Source organism: Polyodon spathula, unplaced genomic scaffold (genome assembly GCF_017654505.1).
Source record: "Polyodon spathula isolate WHYD16114869_AA unplaced genomic scaffold, ASM1765450v1 scaffolds_2384, whole genome shotgun sequence".
NCBI classification, from domain to species: domain Eukaryota; kingdom Metazoa; phylum Chordata; class Actinopteri; order Acipenseriformes; family Polyodontidae; genus Polyodon; species Polyodon spathula.
In genome coordinates this window covers 22,501-31,659 of record NW_024473857.1, presented here as the reverse complement: position 1 = coordinate 31,659, position 9,159 = coordinate 22,501, and the positions used below count along the sequence as shown (strand labels likewise).

At 49.0% G+C, this 9,159-nt stretch overlaps 1 long non-coding RNA gene across 1 annotated transcript; it reads left to right on the top strand.

Moving 5' to 3' along the window:
- Positions 1–1,752: 1,752 nt before the first annotated feature.
- LOC121310754 lies at positions 1,753–2,673 on the top strand. The gene is made up of 3 exons (XR_005948941.1): positions 1,753–1,845; positions 1,944–1,964; positions 2,523–2,673. It is a non-coding gene; the product is annotated as an uncharacterized LOC121310754 (long non-coding RNA).
- Positions 2,674–9,159: the final 6,486 nt, after the last annotated feature.

Genomic DNA, 9,159 nt, shown 5'->3' with positions numbered 1-9,159 from the left:
ATTTTTTAAAAACGGAGGCACATTAGAAATAATAACTTTCGTTACCGGGGTTACTAGAGGGGAAACCTGAACAAATTCACCTTTCACTGTAAATCCTTCCTCTACCAGCTTGTGTACCAGAGACACCTCCACTAAAAATATTACCAGCGCTTTATTCATTCTTGACGCCGATATAATATTTTCAAACCCCACCACCTCTCCTACTGCCAGCAGGCACTCCTCCACCGAAACCCCGGGGTCAGGCAGGCAACGGAGCCCATAATGGGATCTCCAAACACCCTACAAACAAACAAACAAAACACACACACACACACGAACACATTACGAACAACTTTGTTTGTGTTGTTTTTCTTTTGATTCATTGAATAAAACAAACAAGCAAACAAACAAACAAACAAAATAGATAGATAGATAGATAGATAGATAGATAGATAGATAGATAGATAGATAGATAGATAGATAGATAAAGTTTTAAATTTAAGAGGCCCAATGGCGCACCGCACCGGAGAGAGAGAGAGAGAGAAGAGAGAGAGAGAGAGAGAGAGAGAGAGAGTTCCAAAACACAAGGGTTTTTTCACAAATTTGTTTTCATTTGTTGCACTGGACCTGAGTGGGGTTCGTTTACAAAAGGACATCAGACCAGGAATAAACGGAATACAGTGGTGGATACCAGCGAAACAAACTATGGACACGGAGAAACAACTACGGGGCAGCAAGGTAGTTGAAACAAACCTTTACTATCCTAAACAGGAGTGGGGTTTTGGATTTTTAAGAGAGATCTGTGCCCTATGTTTTCAAGCTGGAGCTGTGAGTGAAAACGGCAACCAAAGACTGTTTGTTTTATTCCTGCGATAACACGAGTGTGTTGACATTATTTTGGAAAGCGCGTTCATTTGAACTTCGAGTGTATAGTTCAAAGATAAACCGTTTGTAAAACAACGCTGGCACCAGAGACTGTATACTTTCATAACAAGCAGTGCTTTGTGAAATTCGTGCTGGGTTTAAGGACTGTGTATTATTAAAAAGGATCACTAGGACACATGGAGACGAAAAAATCCCTGCAATATATAACTGTATTAAAACCACAAGTATTGGACTGCTTCATAGAGAGTCAACACAGTTAATTTCAAGACCTTTATTTTTAGTTGTTGGCTGGAATGAATACGTGGTATTTTGAGTTGGCTCTGTTTGGCAAAACCAGCCTTGTTCTTTTCTTCACTTTTACTTTATAAACGCTGGGATTACGTCATCCTCCTTACCAGGACTGACCTGCTGGGGGCGCCCTTGGTTGTCGGTGAAAACTGAAAGCAGAACGGAGGTTTGTGTGCAGCCCTAAGCACGGATTATACAATTGCAACGATTAAACAAAGGAAACGTACCTGGAAGTCCTCCTGGTGGCGAGTAGTGGAATTGCAGGCCAGAGGGCTTTCAAGTGAATGAAGGCTTAATGCCCCTGAGAGTGGAGGTGGTGTTTTGTGTTTGGGTTGGGTAGGGGCTAGCCTTGCCCAACGGCCAAGACTAGGGACCTGAAACAGTTAAGACTAGGGCCCGGTGAGTGGGCTAGGTTTTATTTTCTGAGCACCCATTTGAAAGTGTTTTTGTTCGCCTTTATAAAATAAACCCTCACTTAGACTTCAACTTCTGCCTCTTGTCTGGTCTTTTATCAGGTTACCACCCCAAAACAGAGCCCCAAGCTCACACCTGTAACAGCTATCAAAATCAAGTGAGATTCTCAGAGGAACAGAAAACATTGCAGTAAATGTGACACAAACATGACTATAAAGTGAACTATTAAATCAAATAACCACTGTTTGTTTTTCTTCCTCTTTAGAACAGCTTTCTGTTGTAAGTATTTTTTCATTATGGTGCATTAATATGTAGAAATGAATTGTATACATTTTTTTAGAATTGTATCTAAAGGTGTATGTTTATTTCATTTACAGATTATAGCATCTGTGCTCGTGGTAAGTGTGAATCTGATATTTTAAGAGGATTGGGGTTTAGAATGCATAGCTGACCAAAAGCCTCAAATGTCTGTAACACAAGTAAGGAGTCTGTGTGCTACAAGACTGCTAGAATGTGACTGTACGCTATTATTATTTATTTCTTACAAGACGCCCTTATCCAGGGCAACTTACAATCGTAAGCAATACAAAACACATGTACTGTGCGCTTCACAAGAAATGAATACATGTTAACAACGGGGCCTCCTGCAGCTGATGCTGACAATATGGAATGGGGTATGATTATATAACAGTATGAATTAGCTGCTCTTAATAAGAAATGACATCTTTATTTAATACATACTCACACAGTGAGGTGTTCTGTATCCTGTGGGAGAGGATATAAAGAAGGAGCCCTGGCTTTGGATTTTGCCAATAATAGAAATGTACAAATAGAGACACAATCCTTTGAAATCTATAGCTCTCTAATACACTACTGAGGCCCCATTCTTGTACAAAGCAGCCACTGCAGTGACTTCAAATGGACTGAGCTCAATATATAACTTTTATCTTTCACAGTAAGGTACAGATGCTACTATGGTAAGTAAATGGATTCTACTTTATTTTATCCAGCAATCACTGGGATTTATTATTTTCAATCAGGGCACAAATTGTTTATCAGTGTAACTCTGCGAGGCTTCAATGGCACAGTGGGTGGTGCTGGGCTGCAGTGTGGTGTAGTGGGTTTGACTAGCTCAGTGGGTTGGTGCTGGGCTGCAGTGTGGTGTAGTGGGTTTGACTAGCTCAGTGGGTGGTGCTGAGCTGCACTGTAGTGTAGTGGGTTTGACTAGCTCAGTGGGTGGTGCTGGGCTGCAGTGTGGTGTAGTGGGTTTGACTAGCTCAGTGGGTGGTGCTGGGCTGCACTGTGGTGTAGTGGGTTTGACTAGCTCAGTGGGTGGTGCTGGGCTGCACTGTGGTGTAGTGGGTTTGACTAGCTCAGTGGGTGGTGCTGGGCTGCAGTGTGGTGTAGTGGGTTTGACTAGCTCAGTGGGTGGTGCTGGGCTGCACTGTGGTGTAGTGGGTTTGAGTAGCTCAGTGGTTTGTGCTGGGCTGCAGTGTGGTGTAGTGGGTTTGACTAGCTCAGTGGGTGGTGCTGGGCTGCAGTGTGGGGTAGTGGGTTTGACTAGCTCAGTGGGTGGTGCTGGGCTGCACTGTGGTGTAGTGGGTTTGACTAGCTCGTGGGTGGTGCTGGGCTGCACTGTGGTGTAGTGGGTTTGACCTGCTCGGCGGGTGGCGCTGGGCTGCGCTGTGGCGCAGTGGGTTTGACTAGCTCGGTGGGTGGGGCCGGGCTGCGCTGTGGTGCAGTGGGTTTGACTAGCTCGGTGGGTGGTGCTGGGCTGCACTGTGGTGTAGTGGGTTTGACTAGCTCGGTGGGTGGTGCTGGGCTGCACTGTGGCGCAGTGGGTTTGACCAGCTCGGCGGGTGGGGCCGGGCTGCGCTGTGGCGCAGTGGGTTTGACCAGCTCGGTGGGTGGGGCCGGGCTGCGCTGTGGCGCAGTGGGTTTGACCAGCTCGGCGGGTGGGGCCGGGCTGCGCTGTGGCGCAGTGGGTTTGACCAGCTCGGCGGGTGGGGCCGGGCTGCGCTGTGGCGCAGTGGGTTTGACCAGCTCGGCGGGTGGGGCCGGGCTGCGCTGTGGCGCAGTGGGTTTGACCAGCTCGGCGGGTGGGGCCGGGCTGCGCTGTGGCGCAGTGGGTTTGACCAGCTCGGCGGGTGGGGCCGGGCTGCGCTGTGGCGCAGTGGGTTTGACTAGCTCAGTGGGTGGTGCCGGGCTGCGCTGTGGCGTAGTGGGTTTGACTAGCTCAGTGGGTGGTGCTGGGCTGCGCTGTGGCGCAGTGGGTTTGACTAGCTCAGTGGGTGGTGCTCGGCTGCGCTGTGGCGCAGTGGGTTTGACCAGCTCGGCGGGTGGGGCCGGGCTGCGCTGTGGCGCAGTGGGTTTGACCAGCTCGGCGGGTGGGGCCGGGCTGCGCTGTGGCGCAGTGGGTTTGACCAGCTCGGCGGGTGGGGCCGGGCTGCGCTGTGGCGCAGTGGGTTTGACCAGCTCGGCGGGTGGGGCCGGGCTGCGCTGTGGCGCAGTGGGTTTGACCAGCTCGGCGGGTGGGGCCGGGCTGCGCTGTGGCGGAGGGGGTTTGACCAGCTCGGCGGGTGGGGCCGGGCTGCGCTGTGGCGCAGTGGGTTTGACTAGCTCGGTGGGTGGGGCCGGGCTGCACTGTGGCGCAGTGGGTTTGACCAGCTCGGCGGGTGGGGCCGGGCTGCGCTGTGGCGGAGGGGGTTTGACCAGCTCGGCGGGTGGGGCCGGGCTGCGCTGTGGCGCAGTGGGTTTGACCAGCTCGGCGGGTGGGGCCGGGCTGCGCTGTGGCGTAGTGGGTTTGACCAGCTCGGCGGGTGGGGCCGGGCTGCGCTGTGGCGGAGGGGGTTTGACCAGCTCGGCTCCACAGTGTGGTTCACGTACGTGCACCATTGAGACTAGGGGGTGTGCTGTGCATCAAAAACTGCTGCTGCAGAGTCACTTTCAATAGGAGCCCAGGTTTACGTTTTGACTTGCTCAGAGTCACACACAGTGAGGGAGTGGTTGAGCCGGGATGTGAACCTCCTGGTATCAAGCCCTTCTTTAACCAAAGCGCCACTGTCCCTGAGTAGCTCAGGGGTTTCAGTTCTGAGCTACAGTGTGGAAGGCAGTGGGTTTAGGAAGCTCTGTTAAAAATGTAACATTCTTTTCTCTTTGTGTAGCTCATCACTACTATTTCTACTACCGTCATGGGTATCACTGCCATCGCTGTGAGTATGCCTTATTATTACTGCACACATTGGCTGTGGGATATAGTAGAACAATCTGAAATAGAAAAACAAGTGTCATTCCATATCAGTTTAGAACATGTGCTTGAGCAGGTCCAATATGGGTGGAACTCCAAGAGAGACACAGAATTTTTGGAATAAGTTTTATAACAGATGCCGTCCATCATAATCCTTCAATTGGAAATATCAAGATGAGTTTATGATTCATCTTTCAGCTGCATTGTCTCAAACTATTGATTGATTGAGTTAATTTGTAACTTATTGGAAAGGGAAGTCTAACCTGTCTCCTGCAATCCAGAAATGTTACTTGTGATGTTACTCATTACATGTGTGTGATCTTATACCAGAGTAACCAACTCCACTCATAATCACAGCCAATCTGATGACTGGGGTTATTGCTGTTGTATGGTGTGTTGACAGTAGGTCTCTGTGGGAGCTCATTATGTCAGGGTTGGCGTTCAGTTGAGAAGAAGGGTCCACTCACCTCAATCTCCTGTGGAACTTCTGTCATTTTAGTGAAACAAACTCTGAACACACGGGTCAAAACGGGAGCTTTGATCCAAGATAACTAGGAGTAAAACCTCAGAAACATGTTTGGCATTTGCACTAGTATAGAGGGTTTGCATGTCTTTTATTGATAGGATTGTATTGCAAGGTTGTGGCGGCTCCACAGTCTAGCAGTTGATTCCATACCCTTTGGGATTGTGAAATTGCATGCATGAATTACACAAAGCTTTTCTCAAATTGCTCATTCAAATGAGTGCAATACATAGAGTGTGGAGGATGCTATCTACACATGGGAGGGAGTTCAACTCTGCAGCTCATTGTGACACTGATTGTCTATATTATTAGACAATGCTGACCATTAACCACCCCACAATCTCATTCCCTAGCTGTTCAATGCTCTGTAGTGTATGGATCACAACAATAGCTTTTCTGCCCAGGTTGCTGATCATGTCTTCAATTGGTTTCAGGCTGGCGTACCTACCACTGCAGGCGATGCCAGCACTACTGAGAAGCAGCAGCGCCCAGGGATCACAGCGCTGGAGTTTACCTGACAGCAGACCTGCAAGCAAAGCTTAAACACACAAGCAACCTGCTTTTGTAGCATCGCTGCACCCTTTCTGTTCTGGTCCCTCTCCCCACACACAGCTACAGCACCCATACTGATTTCTATCAGGACATTCACAGTTTGTTTCAAACAGCTGCTCCCTGCTGTGCATTTGTTCATCTCTTCAAGGATATATAATAGAGACAACATTATTTTTCTATTGATGATACCCTACCTCTTATGAAGCAGGTCTTTACATTGTATGGAAGGTTGTCCTTGTTTAACATGTAGTCTCAGATTCTAAGTGAGATCACCTGCTCTCACATGTTTGAATAGAAACACAGCTGCACATGGGAACATATAGAAACCGTTCCTCAGAGCGTGCTTGATTGATCTTCCCCAGCTCATAATCACTCCACCCAGTCAGGTTTGACCAGTACACTCAGTCTCCCAGTTCCACCCTGTGATATCAAATGATTGGGAAATGATTGCAGCTGTTTCTATTGCCTGCAGCTGCTACTGCGTTTACCTTCCAGGTCAATACGTTCCTGCAACAAAGTCTCACCTTCTTCCAGGCTGACAGACTTCCCGACCCAGGAAATGAACTGTCCTCTGTTGTTGCTGCAGATCTGCTTATAAAGAAGGTTGACTCCTCCCCTCAAACCTCCCCACCAATGCACAACATGGTTCTTCAGGTGAGAGCTCGTACCTGAGCCAATAGCAGCGTTTCACCTTGCCTGCCTAAACAAAACCGGTTCCCAGCAGCCTTTGCTCTGCTGTCCTCCATTTCCTATGGCCTCCTCTCGCAGCCCTGTGCTTCATCCACAAATAATCCTAAAACGTGCCTTGTGTCAAAATATAAGATGAGTTCTCTATTATATTACTTTATAAAAACGTACTCAATAAAAGTAAATAAAGAAATATAAAAAGTGAAAAATAAATGTGCAAAATTAATAACAGTTCTGGACTGGGGCTTCAAAAGTAGGCCAGTGTCAGTGCGTGACCGATCTTGTGTTCAGTTAGTGTTCTGACTAGGAGCTAGCTGTTTTTTTGTTTATTTAAAAAAAAAACTAGAGCAACCGCACTGAAAAACCCATTTGCTGTGTCCTGGGTCTGCTTTTAAAAGGGGCTACCGGTTCCCGTTTAGAGGGCTACAACGGTGAGGGCTGGACCCCAGTATATATATATATATATATATATATATATATATATATATATATAATGACGCACACACACATTGACTGGACACAGACACATTGTTAGTAAGCTCCTGGGGCCCTGATGTTTACATCTGCAACACATTTTAATGTATTTTTTTTATTTATTATTCAAATAGTACTACAAAACTAACTTTTTTAAATTTGACAAAAAATCAATAATTCATACTATCATTATTATTTTTAATTAGGAGCTGCATTGGAGGACTGGGGCCTATTTAATAAATCATGAAGTATTATTGGAAATGGCGGTTTAGTTTGGTATATATAAAAAAAGAAGAAAATTGATATTTTATGCAAACCTTTTTACATTTTTGTTATTGTTATTTGCAAGGTGGCTAGTGATAGAGCAAGGCAGGTAAATGCAGTGTTTGATTCAGAATGAGGACTTCATCAAGACTTTAGCAAGTGCTTGCAGGCCTCGGCCACCTGCTACTAAAAAGAATGTTTGCTTCAGTGAACACCAAGAATAAGAAAGCAGTATATTTAACACAGGGCGACTGCGACCACAACTGCACCACCTTATCCAGCATACAGTTTGAGACAATAAGCTTTTACAAGCAAGTGTTAAAAATGTATGATTAAAGCTATCAACGAGAAGGTGTTTGTGCTTTTAAAATATCATAGTAGATTGCCCCGGTGACGTACTGCGGGTTTATGTGCCATGGTCCCCAGATTCGACTTCCCCTTGCTGGGTGCGCTAGGTAAGACAATTAGGGCAAATTCTTGTGAGCGGCTGATTGGTTATTTATTCTCAAGATAATGTTCCTTACTTATTCACTCAGTACTTCTATTTAAGGCTTTATTTATTTATCACATGAAGTCTCTTCAAACTAATTTTGAGCTGAACTTGGAGAAAGCTGTTAATTACAAAACAATGTCACTTGTTTTTACCTTCATATCTTGACTGAGCCTGACTCTCTTTCGGTCAGGATTGAAGAGCTCGTCAGGGTGGGAAACCAGCCCTGTCACTGTGGAGCAGTGCCGGGGACAGGTCAGGATTGAAGGGCTGGTCAGGGTGGGGAACCAGCCCTGTCACTGTGGAGCAGTGCCGCGGGGAGGTCAGGATTGAAGGGCTGGTCAGGGTGGGGAACCAGCCCTGTCACTGTGGAGCAGTGCCGCGGGGAGGTCAGGATTGAAGGGCTGGTCAGGGTGGGGAACCAGCCCTGTCACTGTGGAGCAGTGCCGGGGGGAGGTCAGGATTGAAGGGCTGGTCAGGGTGGGGAACCAGCCCTGTCACTGTGGAGCAGTGCCGGGGGGAGGTCAGGATTGAAGGGCTGGTCAGGGTGGGGAACCAGCCCTGTCACTGTGGAGCAGTGCCGGGGGGAGGTCAGGATTGAAGGGCTGGTCAGGGTGGGGAACCAGCCCTGTCACTGTGGAGCAGTGCCGGGGGGAGGTCAGGATTGAAGGGCTGGTCAGGGTGGGGAACCAGCCCTGTCACTGTGGAGCAGTGCCGGGGGGGTCAGGATTGAAGGGCTGGTCAGGGTGGGGAACCAGCCCTGTCACTGTGGAGCAGTGCCGGGGGGAGGTCAGGATTGAAGGGCTGGTCAGGGTGGGGAACCAGCCCTGTCACTGTGGAGCAGTGCCGGGGGGAGGTCAGGATTGAAGGGCTGGTCAGGGTGGGGAACCAGCCCTGTCACTGTGGAGCAGTGCCGGGGGGAGGTCAGGATTGAAGGGCTGGTCAGGGTGGGAAACCAGCCCTGTCACTGTGGAGCCGTGCCGCGGAGAGGTCAGGGTTGAAGGGCTCGTCAGGGTGGGAAACCAGCCCTGTCACTGTGGAGCAGTGCCGCGGAGAGGTCAGGGTTGAAGGGCTGGTCAGGGTGGGAAACCAGCCCTGTCACTGTGGAGCAGTGCCGCGGGGAGGTCAGGATTGAAGGGCTGGTCAGGGTGGGGAACCAGCCCTGTCACTGTGGAGCCGTGCCGCGGAGAGGTCAGGGTTGACGAGCTCGTCAGGGTGGGAAACCAGCCCTGTCACTGTGGAGCCGTGCCGCGGAGAGGTCAGGGTTGAAGGGCTCGTCAGGGTGGGAAACCAGCCCTGTCACTGTGGAGCAGTGCCGGAGAGGTCAGGATTGAAGGGCTGGTCAGGGTGGGAAAC